We start from the raw sequence: 18,239 nt of genomic DNA on the forward strand, positions 1-18,239 counted from the left end.
GTTGCAATAAACCGTAGCCGGTTGCCTTGACGACTCGTAACCGCGCAATGCCAGAGAGAGAACTTGCGTCGGGCAGCCGTTGGAGTAAGGTTACAATATACTGCACGCTACTGGTACGGGATGTCGTGAGATGTTTACTGCTTATTTATTGCTTTTTCTATGTGCTCTGAAATATTGCACCAGGACGAAGACAAACCTCGGTTTAGGTAAAGAACGTTGGTGACAAAAATTACGGGTTTTTTTCTCTCTATTTTTTCTGACCACAGTGCATTTGCTTAATTACCAACGTAATTTAGGTGTTGTGCCGCCTGACTCACGGTAATTCTTCTTAAATATATATGTATGTTTTAATGTAACTCTTATTAGCTTCGCCCAAACAAAAGGTGCGGAACCCTTTTTGTAGAGGCATAATGGTGTGTTCATTGAACAAAGAAATTAACAATCATGAAATTATAATATGATAACCATGACAATCATGATGATTAGAACGCGTCGACGTTTCATTACCTCGGCTATTAGTGACGACGCTCAAAAGGATCCCGAAGCACTTCTCGGAAGTAGACAATAATCTTGCAAAGTCATCAGGCAATAGTTTCACGAATATCTCAATCAAATATAATTCAAGAAACATGCCGCATGGGGTTGGCTGGTTAAGCATACCACAGTCCTTGCGGAAGGATAACGAATGGAAAAACTGAAACGAGTACACGCGCACAGCACACCAAGCGCAAGTACAGTAGTAGATATCATTCCTTTAAACAAGCAGCTGAGAAGTCCAAGATTTTGGTCAAAAGGCTGCACCACTTCTTAACCTTTCCGAAAAAGCTCCGCCCTTTTTGATTATTATACTCTTGCGAAGGAGTAAACATGATGGCTACTGGGAGGATTTCTTTAGACATCGTCACTATGCAGCGCCTCTGACAGAAGTGCAAGAGGAAAAATCTCGTCTTTAATATGATGATAATTACCGACACCCTGGTAGACAGGCTGTCGGTAGTGTGGCTAGGATATTGATTTCGCGCTCTATTATCTGTAGGTCACGTGATGGATTGTGCTAGGCAGGCGTCACTTCGCATGGACAAGGCTGCACAGCTTGAAACACAGTTCCAAACACGTAAAAGAAGCGGACGAAAAGAAGTGGAAGACCGCGAGTGTGCGGCAGCGACAGCATTTGATTCTCTACAAGTGGTTATACATGCTGCATCAAGAAGTTTTCTTGTTAGAGATGCAGGGATGCTGTTTCATCACGCGCACATTATACATGTTTAATAAAACTTTTTGCAAGATCCCTTTAGAATACAAGTTAATCCACGAAGTTGTTATCTGATTTAGAAAATAAATGTTATAAACTCCTGATAGATTGCTTGCCTTTCAATGTTATTGCATCAAATCTAAAGCTCGCTTTATGAATATTTGTTGCATTTTTATGAAAAGCTCCTTCAAACCACGAAGTTATTCCCAACACTTCAGCCTATCGAAAGTTTACTGAAGTGTCACTTTTAGAAAAATGTTCGGTACATCAGAGGACTTTTACATGTATTTTAGCTGAAAACATGACATGAACACAAACAAGACACCACGGCTTACCCGCCGTGGTTGCTAGTGGCTATGGTGTTGGGCTGATAAGCACGAGGCCACGGGATCGAATCCCGGCCACGGCGGCCGCATTTCGATCGGGACGAAATGCGAGAACAACCGTGAACTTAGATTTAGGTACACGTTAAAGAACCTTAAGTGTTCCAAATTATTCCGGAGTCCCCCACTGTCGCATACCTCATAAATCAGATCGTTGGTTTGGCACATAAAACCCACAATTTAGTTTTTTAATTAACACCACGAGACACTGAGTATTTGCATCAGAGATCACTGTGCGATGCTCCGATTTTTTCGCAGAAGTTTTCCGATGACACCTGCCCTACCAGAAAAATCAAATTCTCGTCGGCGCTGTCCTCACAAAGAATGCTTTTCACAGTACTTCGCTCGCACCAGGTTGTTCATTCAGGTCTTTTGTGAAAATCAGATTGGATATATCCTTCTTTGCTTTATGATTTCCCCAGATGTAGCTATCGCAAATTTTGATAAGTTTTTCTTCCGTCGAACCCCACTCCCCCTTTACGTTTGCCGGAATAAACAAAAGCACTAAATTCTGTGGCGACGCGACAAAAGTAAGAATTTTTTTCCGTTTTTTTTGTCTTCCTTTCATACGGAGGCGTTGGCTGCAAAACAGAATGCGCTACCGCCCCCTGGAAGCGATCCTGCGCACAGATACAGGCATATCATATAGAACCGAGCAGGCGGGTGGCAGGGCCCACGTGTGGCGAAGTGATGATTCTGGCCCGAAAGGATATACCAAAAGCAAAAAAGAAAGAAAGAAGGAAAGAAAGAAAGAAAGAAAGAAAGGAAGGAAGAAAGAAAGGAAGAAACCGTCAAGCCGTAGCGTGCTGGCAACAAAAGCGAACAGCCGGCTAGGCACCGAGATTGCTGCGGCGGCAGCGGCCAGCTAGTATATGTGCTTCATATTTTCGAGGAAATTTAGCGCCCTGACAACGAAAGCCCGAGGCCTTACGGTGCACAGCGGCATGTGTGTGTGTGCACACACACACACACACACACACACACACACACACACACACACACACACACACACACACACACACACACACACACACACACACACACACACACACACACACACACACACACACACACACACACACACACACACACACACACACACACACACACACACACACACACACACACACACACACACACACACACACACACACACACACACACACACACACACACACACACACACACACACACACACACACACACACACACACACACACACACACACACACACACACACACACACACACACACACACACACACACACACACACACACACACACACACACACACACACACACACACACACACACACACACACACACACACACACACACACACACACACACACACACACACACACACACACACACACACACACACACACACACACACACACACACACACACACACACACACACACACACACACACACACACACACACACACACACACACACACACACACACACACACACACACACACACACACACACACACACACACACACACACACACACACACACACACACACACACACACACACACACACACACACACACACACACACACACACACACACACACACACACACACACACACACACACACACACACACACACACACACACACACACACACACACACACACACACACACACACACACACACACACACACACACACACACACACACACACACACACACACACACACACACACACACACACACACACACACACACACACACACACACACACACACACACACACACACACACACACACACACACACACACACACACACACACACACACACACACACACACACACACACACACACACACACACACACACACACACACACACACACACACACACACACACACACACACACACACACACACACACACACACACACACACACACACACACACACACACACACACACACACACACACACACACACACACACACACACACACACACACACACACACACACACACACACACACACACACACACACACACACACACACACACACACACACACACACACACACACACACACACACACACACACACACACAAAACATCGTTGAAGTAATGAATCGAAAGGAAGATCGCGGAATAGGCAAACAAGGAAAATAATCCTGCGAGCGTTAGGGGAAAAGGGGAGCAGCGGTTAATGAAACCGAGACAGAAGCGGCACGAAAAGGTGTACGGAGAACTGAGGGAACGGTGATAAAAAAAGAGGGATCTGAACGGTGAGATGCCGGGGAGGAGCTATATAGGGTTGCGCGCAGGGAACATTGAGAAGGGCTTCGCTCAAATTCAACTATTCTTGCTTTTTGGGGCATGCAAAGGGACAAGGGCCGTTTGCTTGAGGAAGACCTCAATGATTGCGTCGTCATAGGAAGACCGCGTTCCACTCCCGTCTTATTTCTCTCTCTCTCTCTCTACAAGAACGTTTTGTTCCTCTTTATTTTCGCTCAGGCTTTCTCCGCATTCGAGCTTTTACATTCGGTATCTTGCCCTCTCCTGCGTGCACATACGGACGAGATCGGAAGGCGTCCCAACCCTCCCATCTCTCCATCCCCGTTGCAGTCTTTGTTTGAGATATTTGTGCTCGATCGACTTTCGATTCAATCAGAGCGACTCCGGTGACGCTGGCTGCAGATAAGAACTCGGAAGGAAGGAGACAGAGGTTGCGCGAGTGAAAGAGAGAAAACCGAAGGATTGGGGAAAAAACGAACGATCGGTAAAATAATCCCGAGAGGGGCTGAGAGATGAATACGGAGTGCAAAAAAAGAGGAAAAGGGAATCGGAAAGGGATAAGGGACTTCGAGTCGATGCCTCCGCCACCTCAAGGCAGCCTCGCGTAGCTTTCGGCACTGCCTGCTCGAAGAGATTGCTCGGGCTTGTGAGGAGAAACGACATTCTATTTTCAAGCGTCTCTGTTCCGAGGAAGGTGTGTTCTCCGAATTTTCTTTCTACTTCTTTCGATTTGAAGACGATGTTTTTCTCTGCCTGCACCGCTCGTAATTTCTGTTCTTTACTTCCTCAAAACCTGAAGGAAACGCATGGAGCTCATGAACAGGTGTTTTCCTTTTTCTTTCTTTCGCGTTTCCTCGCTGCCCTTTTCTTTGTCTCCCTCACTGTATCTCTCTCTCTCTTTCTTCACTCTATTACTCCTCCTTTACTTTCTTAGCAGACAGATCGCGGGTGGTCTTCGATGGAATAGATGCGGCGCGTTTCAATAGCGAGAAGATGGTGGTCGGCTGCTTGCTGATCGCCGCGAGCCATTGAGGAGTTCATGCTATGTTTAGTTCTTTTCTTTAAGGCCTTATGCAAAACCGCCCGTTAATTCTTCATTCGGTAAATTTCTTTCCGTTTAAACGAAAATATGCAGCCGAAATCGTTTATCCCGTGGTCATACTGACGCATCTGGCTTGCCGAATTTAAGTCAGTTACCGCACCTGTGCTTTCCTGCAGCCTTCATATTTGACCCCGCATACACGAGTGCCGTAGCGTTGATGTTAGCGATGTCGACATCCTGAGTATCGCGGAAGAAGTTTTTCTTTGAAAGCTACGACGGCGTGCCGTAGACTGTTTTCCGGGACGTTGCATATGCGTACGGCGTTCATCCAAGTTGAAAAATTGAATAAACTCTGTAGATATCCCCCGCATGTCTCTCTGAGTGAATTCATGTATGACATTGTCTGCTTGCATGATATGCTTGTTTTTACAAGCGAGTTATTCCCGTTTATGCCTTTTCGCTTCTTTTTCTTGATCTCAATAGGTCCCGTATACTCTCGTTCATGAAGCCCCTGGTTGAGGAGCTTGTTAAGCTTGGTCTTGGGAGAGGGTGGGGGGCGGGGGTGGGCAGCCTGTTGCTTCTGTTCTTTGCGTTCTTTTGCAAGATTTTTTTTGAGCTCTTTCGCTTGCTTTCGCGTTTGTTAGTTGGTGTGTGGCCTTGATGGTCAGTGGCGGTCAGACTTTTGCTACCAATAACAAAGGCGATGGTGTAAAAAGAGCGTTCTCTCGCGAAAACAAAGTGTGGGGTGGGTGCGTTCCAGAATGCCAACAGCAAGTATTGTCAGGCTCAACAAAATAAAACACATCCCATGCGATGTAGGAGTCGATGTTATGCGAAGCATTGTGCAGATAACTGGCTATTCAGCTCCGTTCGCGCTTCCGCACAACATTACGAGGTGGATCAACGTGCCCGTGTAATCACGAGCAATGATGAGCGGTTGTGTGAGCGACGCGAGCTTTTGTGTGACGACAGCAGAAAGACGACGACCACGGCGACGACAATCTTACGACGGGGAAGGCGCTGTTTCCACTCCGGCCGTATGACAGGAGTTGACGACATGCCGATTGTTTGACTTCTACATAGGTACTGGACGGGCGTAAGCAAAAGAACTAAAGATTGTGACGTTGTCAGCTGCTACATGCTATGCAATCGTACATACCTATGTCACGTGGATAATGTTATAACGGCAATGACATTTGTACTACGGTGAGAAAACATTGAAACCTCTTTGACCTACACCGATTATCAAGATGGCACAATGTCGCATAGCTTCTGCGTGTTGATGCGTGGTGGTGCTGGTGGTGGTGGTGCTATTGCTACAACTCACCACCACCGCCACCACGTATCACCACGCAGAGGCCACCACACACACGCCCACCACACAGCTGTTACGCGGAAAGGACTGGTGAACATGGTCTGATCCCCCCAAGGTGGCGCCCTATAACTCAGCGTGTGCTAGATATCATAAGGGGGAAATGTCAGAAAGTGGCCCGTGACGCACGCGCCAGACACCTCAAAGAGCCCGTTGCCGTTGTTACGAGAGAAACATGCGTGCGATGGATGTTTCTTTCTTTAGCATCAAGTCCTATTCCTTGTAAATGTGTGCGTATCGTTGCTAGAAAGGTGAATAGCAATCGCGGCCTAGTTGTTAGAGCCCCGGGTGGCTGTGCTAAGCGTCTGACGTTTGCAGTTAGTAGAAGAAAAGGCAGGCAACCTAAACAAAGAAACATAAGGTGCCGGTCTTCGTTGCAGCAGAATGATGCTCTCAAAGTAAATGAGTTCAAAACCGAAAGAATCGCTGAAGTCTGCTTTCGTTCTTTTTTTTTAATGTCATATATTGAAAAGGTCCGAAACGAGGCGACCCAGGACCTACTTACCTACCTACACTAGGTGCCTGGAATAGGACAAAGAACGCATCGCTTTAAAAAAGCTTTGATTCTGAAGGTACTTCTCACTAATCTATGATTTCCACATGTGGCCTTTGCAACTGTACAATAAATATATTTTCTCAGGTTTTTATTACGCACTGTTACGATCGACCTGCAAAGGTACCGACCTACAAAATTCTCCCAGCCCGCCGCAGCTGCGGGGGCGGCAATCTAGTGGAGAAGCGAGCTCCGAACTCTCCCTGTCTGCTGCGGCGACTCGCTTTGTAAGGACGACACTGCGCCGCGTCAACAGCCCGTCAGCGCCACCATGTCTTGTCGCGGTCGGCGGACCAAGTATTGTTAACAGGTTCGCCATCGCCGCCTCGGTTTGTTTGGAGCGGGGGAACTCCTCGAAGGAGATGTTTTGCGGTGCGGTCTCACGGGCACCAGAAGAGGCCACAGTCAATGGACAGACACGGCAGCCATTATCTGCAGGGTCTCCTCTGAAATCAAAGAGGTGCCTGCTCGGGTCAAGACCTCTGTCTGCGAGAACCCTCTTACCTCGGTGTGTTCAGTGAAACCTGTGCGGAAGTGAGTGTGTAAACTCTCCGCCTCAAAGGCGGATCGGCTACGATGATTTTGGACGCTCCCATTGGTGGAAGGTTGAACGGCTGTTTTCCCTCGCCTAGGGATCTAGGGAGGACAAAGTTTTCTTAAGGAGCCGTTGGCGGCTCCTCATTGTGCATTCTCTTTCAGTCATGCTAGACTGATGAACTGTAACGTTCTCATGTAGATACCGTAAACAAATCCCATAGTCCTCGTTCTCGATGAGAACAAGTCCTTCCCTTCAACAACGTCCTCAGCGTGGATGAGTTGGACGACGGCATGGGCCAGCTACCATCTATGTCATGCCCGACCCCAACTCTTACTGCATCCAGGGTGTTAAGGACGTTGTGAAAATAGGCACTGTAAAAACGCAAAGGTGGCGCAACTTGGTTCCATCCGAGACATGCTTTTCTAGACGTACCTTTGTAGACATACCTCATCGCGAAGCCCTGGCAAGCATCTGTCGTCGTCGTGCAATGTGGCCTATACAGGGCCGGCTGAGGCAAGAGATTTTCACCCTCCTCTCGGACGAGGACTTCTTGCTGGAAGAGCGTGAATTTCTCCGCCACTCTTCGTGGCAGAGAAATGGGTACAAGATGGGCGAGTTCATTCAGACTACTTGGGATTGATGATAAACGCCACTCTCGAGTACTCGTTCTGGCTTCTTTTTCAACGCCCTTTTGCTGTACTAAATGTAATGTTCTTGATATTCCTACCTGCCTTGTGCCTGTTTAACGGTGTGTACACATGTATTATATGTATATATCTTGTACATGTGTACAGTCTTGTATATGCGTTCCCTATCATTGTCTTTGTACATGTTGTGAATAAAAGTTTCCTAAACAGTGGTAAGCAATACGCGGCCTCGGTCTCTCAAAGCGTTCTGCGGCGCGAGAGCTATGGGGCACCTGAAACTTTAGATGTTGTGAGGAAGTGCTCGGGAAGGATTGCCGCCCTCTTATTTCGCCCCCCTCTCTCCCAGTGGTAGGTGCAGGAAAGGGATCCGGCTCCGCTACACATGTACTGGTTATGTTCTCCGAAAGGCGTAATGAAACAACAAACGCTACTTATGAAGAAGCTTTAGCTCGGGCCCAACTCCGACGCGGCCTATTCAAATACATTTAAAACGCAGAAACGCTTTTCTGAGATAACGTCCGGGCCGATTTTAATTAAGTTTGTTGCATTTGAAAGAGAAAAGTAAATTATAGTGACTTGTAGGAAGCGTAATTTCTATTTAGCACCTGAATTTTGTTAAAAAGCATCTTGAAAATATTGAAAGTTCGAAAAAGTAGAAGTACGAAGTTTACAAATTAATAGCTCTGCATCAAAAACCGATATCGCGTTTTTGTAAACAGCATCAATTAAATAATTAAAAGAGCACAAATTCATTATGTCAATGTATATTTTATGTGAATACGTTACGTTGTCTATAAGGGTTCTGCAAAAGCCATATTTCCATATTAACAATTTTTTTTAGATTCATGTGTATAACATATAAATTTTGTCCGCCTTAGATGTACTATTAGGTGCAATTCACATAATTGTGATATCATGTTTCATTGCCGAGTAACATACTTGTAAACTTGATAGTTTCGTTTCTGAAAATTTTTGATTTTTGCCAATTTATAAAAAATTAACAACTTAAATCGAAAATTCGAAACCAACAGTCGCTAGATTTTATGTTTTTCTTTTAAATGCAAGAAACCTCTTCAAATTTCGTGCAGTGGTTGCTGAGAAAAAATAATTATCCTTTTAAATGTATTTCGATGGGAGCACCCGAGCTAAAGCTTCCTCTTACATATTGTCCCTAAAATAAATACACGCGCCTTCAAGTACATCGTTTATTTAACAAAAACGAATATCTTTCTATAAGCGATCGCTTATTTCCTTACATTGACAATCATCATCGGTGTTTACACACATTTTTTTTTCGTTTTTACATGACACTCACCCTACAAATCAGCTCACCTGCATCTTTGTGCACTCAGGCGAAGAAGTAAGGGCATCAGTTCCCCTAAAATGCATGGCATTTGTCCAGAGATGTCTCAACAAATCAGCACAATGTGTATACACTGTCGCACGAAAGTTTGGAGACAACAGCATCAATTATTTTTTTTAGCACACTGCCACACTGAGGAATTGGTTCAATACTTTGCATGAATGCAACAGGCGCATGCAAGCTTTACGATTTGATCTCAGCCGGCATGTGCAGGCCTGCGAAGAAATAAAACATATTTTTTTCGCGGAACGACTCTTCTCTTACAACGACAGAAAGCTGAGCTAGTTGGTAAAGGATCATAATACAAAGAAGGTGTAAGGCGTGCAGACACAGACCCAAGAGAAGAGAAGTGGACAACACGAACGCTGTGTTATCCACTTGTGTCCGTGTCTGCACGCTTTACCCCTTCTTTGCATTATTATTCTTCTCTAACTTTTGCGCGCGCTGTACATCTAATGAACTATCACCACTGAAATTACTTAATTAGAGTTGGGAATCATAAGAGTGACTTCGGCTCATAAATCGCCTCGGTTGAATGCAACAAGGCCTCAAACGAAAGCAAATTGACGACATCTATGCCCAGTTCGTTTTCGTGCGCTTGCTCCTGCCTCTCTCTCTCACTAGAAACGGTGGAGGTACCAGCTGCTGCGAATGATTTAAACCGAGACGTCAATCCGTGGCTTGCCACAAATTTGTAACAAAGAAGTCCAGGAGCAAGAGAGGTAACGCACTGCACGATTCAAATCAGCCCTCGTTAACTCGCATCGTGAACGGCCGTTCCAGAGTTGGCGCTAAAGCGAGCAGGGCCGCTGCCGTACAGCGTGTAGCCGCAAATGAGACCAACCACCCCTCATTGCCCTTTTCGTTGGCCTCGGGTAAAGAACGACCACGTTGCTCACTCCCTCCCTCTCGCTTTGCCGCAACCCTTTCTATGCGTTCCCCAAGCCTCTCGCTTATTGCGGTTTGCGACGAAGGCACGGCGAGCTGTGGGCTTTTTTGTGCCTGTCGGCGCGAGATACCGAGCGCATGCTCCGCTGGCGTCGCGCGAAAAGCGGGCGAAACAGCACAAGCGACCGCGGCGGCAAAGCAACAAACAAGTAAAAAAAAGTGGGAAGGAAAATAAGACGAAAAACGAAAAAGAGATCGCCAAACGGGAGACGCGAAAGAAGTGCAGAAGCCAACCAGTGGCGCTGAGACGGTTCGTGGCGTCGTCGACAGGCGGCGCCAGGCGGCGACGGACATCGGCTTTTTTTGCGAGCTGCGGACAGGCAGGCGGATCGCCGGCTCTAGCTGTGAGTGCCAGGTCGGAGCCCCGGTCGGAAGTCCGCGTGCTCCTCGTGGGGAAGCGAAGGTGTCCCTTTTTTTCCCGCCGTAGCCCAAGGCGCCGCTCCGGCGTGCGTGCGCGAGGTGCAGCGCGCGGCGTGCTGGAAGTTGCTGTTGCTGTTCACGTGCCGTTCTGCACGCAGCTGAGGCAACTCCGTCACTGGGAGGTGAGTGTCTTTCGGTGTACGTTCGTATATTGTCACGGGTAGGGGCTGTCATCGGGCTATTTGCTGTCGGTAGCGCGGTGGGCTGCTGCAGTTCCTCCGTCACCGCGTTGCATTGTGGCGAAACAGGTAATGCTAGCTAATGACACGGAAACGGTTGCCGAAGAAACAAGATCGTTGTCCTACGCTGTGTCAGGGAGGCGTGGTTAAGGAAGGAAAATACAGCGGACACATGACCAGACCAGTCTGATCAAGGTTTAAAGCGCGTGCTTGCCTGAAAACTGAACTCACTTGTCAACGACGTTTGGTTGAATGAGCTTTCGCAATTTTATTCGCAAAATCTGCCTCGAATTGGATAGGCGGTGTTGAGCACTTGTATGGTTTACCGCGGGCTATAGAGCATTTCTTCACGAACTATATTGTAAGACGCCTTTTTTTTTTCGTTCGACAAGTTTGTGGTGGGTCTTAATTTGGTGTATTTGACGGAGGGATAGTTTCAGATATAACGATTACTGTTTGTTTTCTGACTATTCGCCAATTCTCGTAAATTAGGTGGAATGTTTTTCTCTTCAATGTGACTAAGGTACGAAGAAGCTGCCGGTATACCACGGCTGTACCGTAATGCAATTGGAGCTCGTTTTCGCCAAATACTCTTTCTTTTCTAAACAAGGTTTACTACTACGACTACCACTACTACTACTACTTCTTTGGTGTATTGGTGGGACCACAAAAACTCGTCGACATGCAACGGGGACCAACATGTCAGCATGACTGAAGTAGGTCGCGAATTTCACGAATGTCAGCGAGCAGCGACTTGCCCATCACGTATATTTAATTTTTGTCTTTTCTCGAGAATGCTATCAACAGTAAATGCCACTGAAGTACTGAAGCGTTTAGACAAGTTCAAGGATGGTAATTTCATTTATCCGTGCTACTCACCGAAACATACGAGCAGCTTTTACAACGATAGACCTGGGGTAGAATTCACAGATCTTTTCTTTCAAATGGGCCATTTTTCATTGCCCGGCTGCCTTCACTAATCATATTATGTGCAGCATTAGGATTTGTTGGCATTTTCTCCTACGAACAATACTAATGTAAGACCTGTTTGTGAATAAGAACGCTGTTCTTGTGCATAATATAACAACACGGTCCGCTTCCTGTAAAATATACGAGTACGTCTTTTTAAAATATTAGTATATGTATTACTCAAGAAAGAAAATCTAGCCTGAACTGGGAAGCGTAAACACCAGAGAAGCAAGCGCAGGCCATTCCCTGTGAGGAGCTGAGCACGCAACTGTTTGCAGCGTGATGTGTATCCGTAGTCTTCTGGCCGCAGCTACGCTGCGTTCAAACTAAGAACTGTCGTCGCTTTTGTCAGCTGTGAACTCCTATCGCCAAACGTTGCTGCACCCACTCACTAAAATAGCTGCACAGTTGTGATTGAGCACTGCTTATTTACTCCACAGAAATGTTTATATAGTTCTGCCAAATTTACCCGTGTTTTACCATTACCACCCAACTACGGTTTACCCACGCAGGATCTACATTACATTAAAATGAAGTGTGCTTTAGGAATGTGCCCACAATTCACATCTGCCATACATGATTCTATTTTTATTCCTTTCCGCGACAAATTACATAGGGCGCCTTTCACTGCCTCTCAAGATTCACCGGAATTGTCTCGTTCTGCTTTATGCAGAAATATTCAAGCTGCTCGAAAGCTCAAAATCTACAGCTAGTTCTGAGCACGACATACGTGCAAGTTTCCGAAATGAGTTGAACGGAACTCGCATATTCTGTCGTTGTCGAGTACTTCGCCATAAGATACGCAGTCTGCCAGTACCCAGCGCGGGAGATAATTTCCAGGCTACCCATTCGGTCTGCGAAATTGACGCCAAACAATGTTGTGGCTTAGAAGGAGAACAATGCTTTCGTGTGCATTCAAGAAGAGAGGATAGTCACAACTGGCACGTTCTGGGTGTATAACTTTGTCGCACGACAGGCTTTGAAAGTGCAAGCTTTTGTAGGTGCTCCCATTATTTCAAACTCCGGTGCATATGCTTATGCCGCGTCAATCGACAACTGACGCGCGAACCTCGAGCGTTCTAAATTAACGGGTTACACTGACTGCCATCAGTCATGCCAATATTTTATGGTATGAAAAAAAGGCATTCCTTTCGTTTAATGGAAGCAGCAAATGGCTAAACGTATAATTACCTTCCTTGCTTAGCGCTTGTCTCGAAAGAACGTTTTCGTTTTGCTGTAACTGTTATCAAAGACTTATCTTTTTTTTCAGGGAACAGCTACGATAATTTTCTTCTTCTATACGACGCTGTTAAAACTTCATAGTTCAGATCGTTAAGTTTGAGCAATCACGTACGCTTAGATAACGCAGGGTCTTCTCGCGGAGATAGAATAGCAAGGTCGCTGCAGATGCTTCGCCCTGACAATGCTCTTCGCATTACGCTGATGCTCAATCGACCAAAGAACGCGCGTTTTATCGCGAGCACCGGGCTCAGCGTTGCGTGTTGCGTTAATTAGAAAAGCGCTCGTACTACGTGTATATTACTCTCGCCGTCAGATAGCGCTTTTATCCGCCAGCTGTTCCCAGCCAACCATTCTGAGGGGACATCACTTTGATGACTTCCGTGCAACGCGCCACGTGGCCAAGTTGTTTTGTTATTATTTTTTTCACGCTAAGCTTAATGCCCCGGACGAGCCAAAGCGATATTTATTCTCGTTTCTCGGTGCTTAAAAAGCGCCGTCTTGCTATCGCGTTCACCGCTCATCGGCGTCACTGCGCGACCCTTGTCTAATAACCCCATTTATGCGACTCGACTGAAGGCAAACGTTAGATACCGGCATGGCGAGCGACAGATGAACATCAGAAAACGACGATAAAGTTTTGCGACTGTTGTCGCAGGAGTGTATTGCGCCAAGCAGTGCTCGAGTAGACGACAGACAAACGCCGCTTCGCAAAGTACTCCGCCGCAACAACCACGACTGATCGCGAGCTAACCGGGTTGGTCATCCTCCGGAGTTTTACAGATCCCGAACAAGCGTTTATTTTTATCTATCTTTTTTTAACTTCCGGGTCCCGAAGCTTCAAAGGACCCGAGTACCACTGTGGAACGTGCAATCCCTCCTATTATCTTTCGCCCGACATTTGGAGCCGAATTCACGACGCTTTTCTTTCGCAAGTGCTCGTTGCCAGTGGCGGGCCACCTTGTCTAAACATGACTAAGACTAGTTGAAATTTGACCTTACGGACAAATACATTTAAAGAACTTTTGAGTACTGGCCCTGGAGTAGTATGCAAAGGCCGTCAGCCAAACACACAGCCCCAGTTTTCATGAAGAAATCATATATATATATATATATATGAGCATAGGAGTGTTTAGAAAGTATCCCATTCTTTTATTACATTGCTTTGGAGGGGTACACTCACGACAGGCTTGACTTCGACTTTAGGCCTGGCGAAAGATATTCAGAGCATGCGGACTCGACAGCGTATTACAATTTAGGAACGTCGGTTTCCTTTAAAATGCGATAAAGTGCGCCCCGATTACCATTACTATCTTTCTTACTGTACGCGTTCTTTAGGTAGATTTGCGCTTTGGTCAACTGCCTCGAAAGAAGCCCATGTTACCCTTACAAGTGCAGCAAGGTGTCAGAATGCTTAGCTTTTGTGCCAAGCTTAGCTCCCTTAGCTCCCTTAGCTCCCAAGCTCCCTTAGCTTTTGTGCCAAACCCAATGACCGTGGACCAATGACTGTAACGTTTCGGTGCTGTGCTCACCCTACGTGGGTAGCATTTAGATTAGAGCAAAATGCAAAAAAGAAAGAAAAAAGGCCTCGTGTACTTATGTTTAGGCGCACGTGAAACAACCCCAGGTGGTAAAAATTTAAAACGGAGTCCCCCATTACGGCGTGCCTCATTGTGGTTTTCGCACGTAAAACGGCAGAATTTAAGTTTAAATACTTTTTGCCCCGTCGATGTGTGGCAACGTCACCTCCATCTCGTGAGAAGCGTAAAGTCCGCAAAAGATGCAGGGTTCGTCAAACCGAGCTTTACCATCGTCAGTAAATTTAAGTTAGTGAAGACAATTAAGTCCTCTAACAAGTGGAAAGATTTCGCATTTCTTTTTGCCGGCATCTACGTCTGTATGATATTCCGGCGACCTTGTCTTTTATAATTCTTTTTTTCACAGCAACATCCGAATAATATATGCCGGCTTTTTAGTTATCGGTCCTGGAAGCCATTAGGCAAATTAAGGACCCAGGCTGTGTCCTGACCACGCACTTTCATTCGTTAGGAGAAGAAAACAAGTAAATTGCAAAAGAAAAGATCTAATCACAGTTTAATTCACCGAAGCGAATGAGAACAATGAATACAATGAACAAGGCAATAGGGGAAGAGAATCGATGTGGACCTGCGGCGGCTGTGGAGGCTATATACGTGTTCGTCGGGAACGAAACGGTGCAACGTAGCAGGCTTCGTTTAAAATCAATTGACCCCAGCCACTTAGGTATGCGCTGACTCCCCCCCCCCTTTTTTTTTGGGACGGCACTTTTATTGGAGCGGTATCGGAAATTGATTTACCTGTTTAACCTTAATTGTTTCGTGTATTTCATTGCCTTAGTGGCCAGAACGGCCTCGTGTGGAACCCGGATACATTAATGCGATTAGCATTTTTCAGGCGTTTGCGAATAGTGTGATCAGCATTCAGTTACAGGCGTTTTGAGTAAGGATGAGACAGACTCTTTCTCTTCGTCAGACAGACCGACTCCGCCTATCCGTCAAACAGGCCCTTGCTCGTGGCCTAAAGTCCGCACTCAGCTCTTGTCTCCGTCGTCCTTTGACTGCTGTCACCCTGTGCACATCACGGATTCCGAACGAGCCTGGTGCCACACTTTTCTTCAGCATGTTTCTATTTCTTCTGGCTGTATTAGTTGTTTAACACTTCACACGCGCGTTCTCACAACCTTCATAGCAATCGCAATCAGCCGTGTGCGTGCCGTAGCACACTGCATTCGAGCTGAGCAGTTGTCGTATGACGACCAAGCCATTTTCGGCGGTCTCACCCCATCTGCAGGACATAGCAAGAGGGTGGGCAAAATGTAACGCTTGGACTTGTTGAAGCAACCACGGCTATACCGTGAGTCCATGTACGTTGAAATGTACCACGGACCTGGAAGTTCTCACAGAAAAATGAAGAAAGGGTGCGAGTGCAATGGGCTTATTGACTTCACAGTGGAACGCAAGTGGCAGCGGGATATGTTCTTCCTTCGATCTCCCATAGCAGATCACGGTCAAGCGCGCACAAACAAGGACAAAGTGAGGGGTAGACAACACAAGCGCTTACTTCCGACTGATCGTGTATTTACAAAATTGCGTCATATGAACACTTTCCTTCACGACGTCACAAGACCGGTATGCCAGCATCAGGTGGCCATGCTCAGGAACTAAGTTTCTTAGCTTGGCCAATTCCTGAACAATCAGCCCAAATCGCTCGCAGTGAAGCACCGCCGTGTGCATTTCCATTCTCTGAAGTGAAGGCGCGACAACCACGGTGGACGAAGAAGGAAGGGCGCGCACACACACACAGGGCGCCCAGACTTCTACTCCTGCGCGGTGGTTCGTCTAATAATTGAGGCCAAAAGGATCATTGAGGCAGGTGATAAGTGCGTAAGTGTTGCATCTATATCACTATCACGCAAAGAACTGCTTTACCAGAACGCGAATGCGCACTGAGAAACTGTGATTGCGTTCCCTGTATAAAATAGTGGCGTTTTTTCCCTGATTAAACATTGTTGGAAGTGGCGCCCTGTGTGTGTGTGTGTTCCCTCTTCGTCCACCGTCGTTGTCGCGCCTTCACTTCGGATCATGCTTAACCAACATGCCCAACTAACCATCCTAACATTTCAATGCGTGCCGCAGACCACCCATCCGCACTAACGCAGCGACTGTGCGGCCGATCTCGCGGTCAATACATGAGGCTGCCCGATGTGCGTCGTCTGCTTCTTTCAGGAAACGATGAAACGACACAATGCTGTCTTTCCACTGTGATGGCACACACAAGTTTTTGCATCATTTGACATACGTTCTCGCATTTTTTTTTTTCGGGGGCTTGTGCGCCTTGGCATCACGGCGATTTCAGAACTACGAGGCATTCAGGGCATGTCCTGATAGGAGATCCTCTTTCGACTCAAGCCGGGACCTGGACGGGCTGGCTCTCAGCACGACAGCTAGGTGGTGATCGATTACTTGGAGCCGCGAATACTGTAATAAACAGCTAAAATTTGCCTATCAACTATACAAATTCCAACGAAGTACATAATACATGATGCTACATTATGTAACAGTGTTAAGATGCATCGCACGTGTAGTGTGAAGGCGTGGGATCGTTCCCCACCTGCAGCCAGTTGTATTGCCATTCATTATTACATCTAGTAAGTACGAGTAGTTTCCCCTATGTTGTCCTTGGTGTTCGTGTTTGTTGGCTTCTCATGACGTAAATATTAAAGAATCCAACTCCTCGGTTCCCTTCCTTCTCGTTTATATATATATATATATATATATATATATATATATATATATATATATATATATATATATATATATATATATATATATATATGTATTGAGAAATGTGCAAATATGTGATTCTGATGAAGGCCGGACTCCAGCCGAAACGTCAATAAACCGCGTCATACGCGCGTCTACTTCACTGTGAACATGTACCCGGACCAAGAACTGCTTTCTTTCTGATATATATATATATATATATATATATATATATATATATGACTAAAAGCCCGCAAATTATGACACCAAGGACAACATAACATAAGTTACTTGTACATACTAATTGAATTAAATAAATGATAAATGAATGGAAATGCAATTGGCTAGTAAGTGGAAAGTTGTCTTCTCATCCACTTTAATTTGCACTAGTTTATGATTTCTTGAATTCGTTTACTAAGTACAAGCAATTTCCCCTTTGTTGTCCTTGGTGTCATTTTTTGCTGGTTTCTTAGGATTTATAAAACCCGCCGCGGTTGCTCAGTGGTTGCGGTGTTGGGCTGCTAAGCATGAGGTCGCGGGATCGAATCCCGGCCATGGCTGCCGCATTTTGTTGGGGGCGAAATGCAAAAACACCCGTGTACATAGCTTTAGGTGCACGTTAAAAAACCCCAGGTGGTCTAAATTTCCGGAGTCCTCCAGTACGGCGCGCCTCATTATCAGAAAGTGGTTCTGGCACATAACATCCGATAATTTAACTTTAATGATTAATAAAACTCAGCCCCCTCGGGCTCTCCCCGC

General features: G+C 46.1%; 1 protein-coding gene across 3 annotated transcripts in view; it reads left to right on the forward strand.

The window, feature by feature from the left end:
• Nucleotides 1-18,239, forward strand: part of LOC135921684 (cell adhesion molecule Dscam1-like) — a 331,909-nt gene that overhangs the window by 21,080 nt on the left and 292,590 nt on the right. The window contains exon 1 of one of the 3 annotated variants that reach the window (XM_065455983.1): nucleotides 10,577-10,914. The exons of 1 other annotated variant lie outside the window; for it this stretch is intronic. The gene's annotated coding sequence lies outside the window, so the exon portion shown is untranslated. Of the gene's footprint in view, nucleotides 1-10,576; nucleotides 10,915-18,239 lie in introns of those variants that run through there. One more of the 3 variants, XM_065455982.1, reaches the window with a different exon arrangement.

Source organism: Dermacentor albipictus, chromosome 3, assembly GCF_038994185.2.
Source record: "Dermacentor albipictus isolate Rhodes 1998 colony chromosome 3, USDA_Dalb.pri_finalv2, whole genome shotgun sequence".
Lineage (NCBI taxonomy): Eukaryota > Metazoa > Arthropoda > Arachnida > Ixodida > Ixodidae > Dermacentor > Dermacentor albipictus.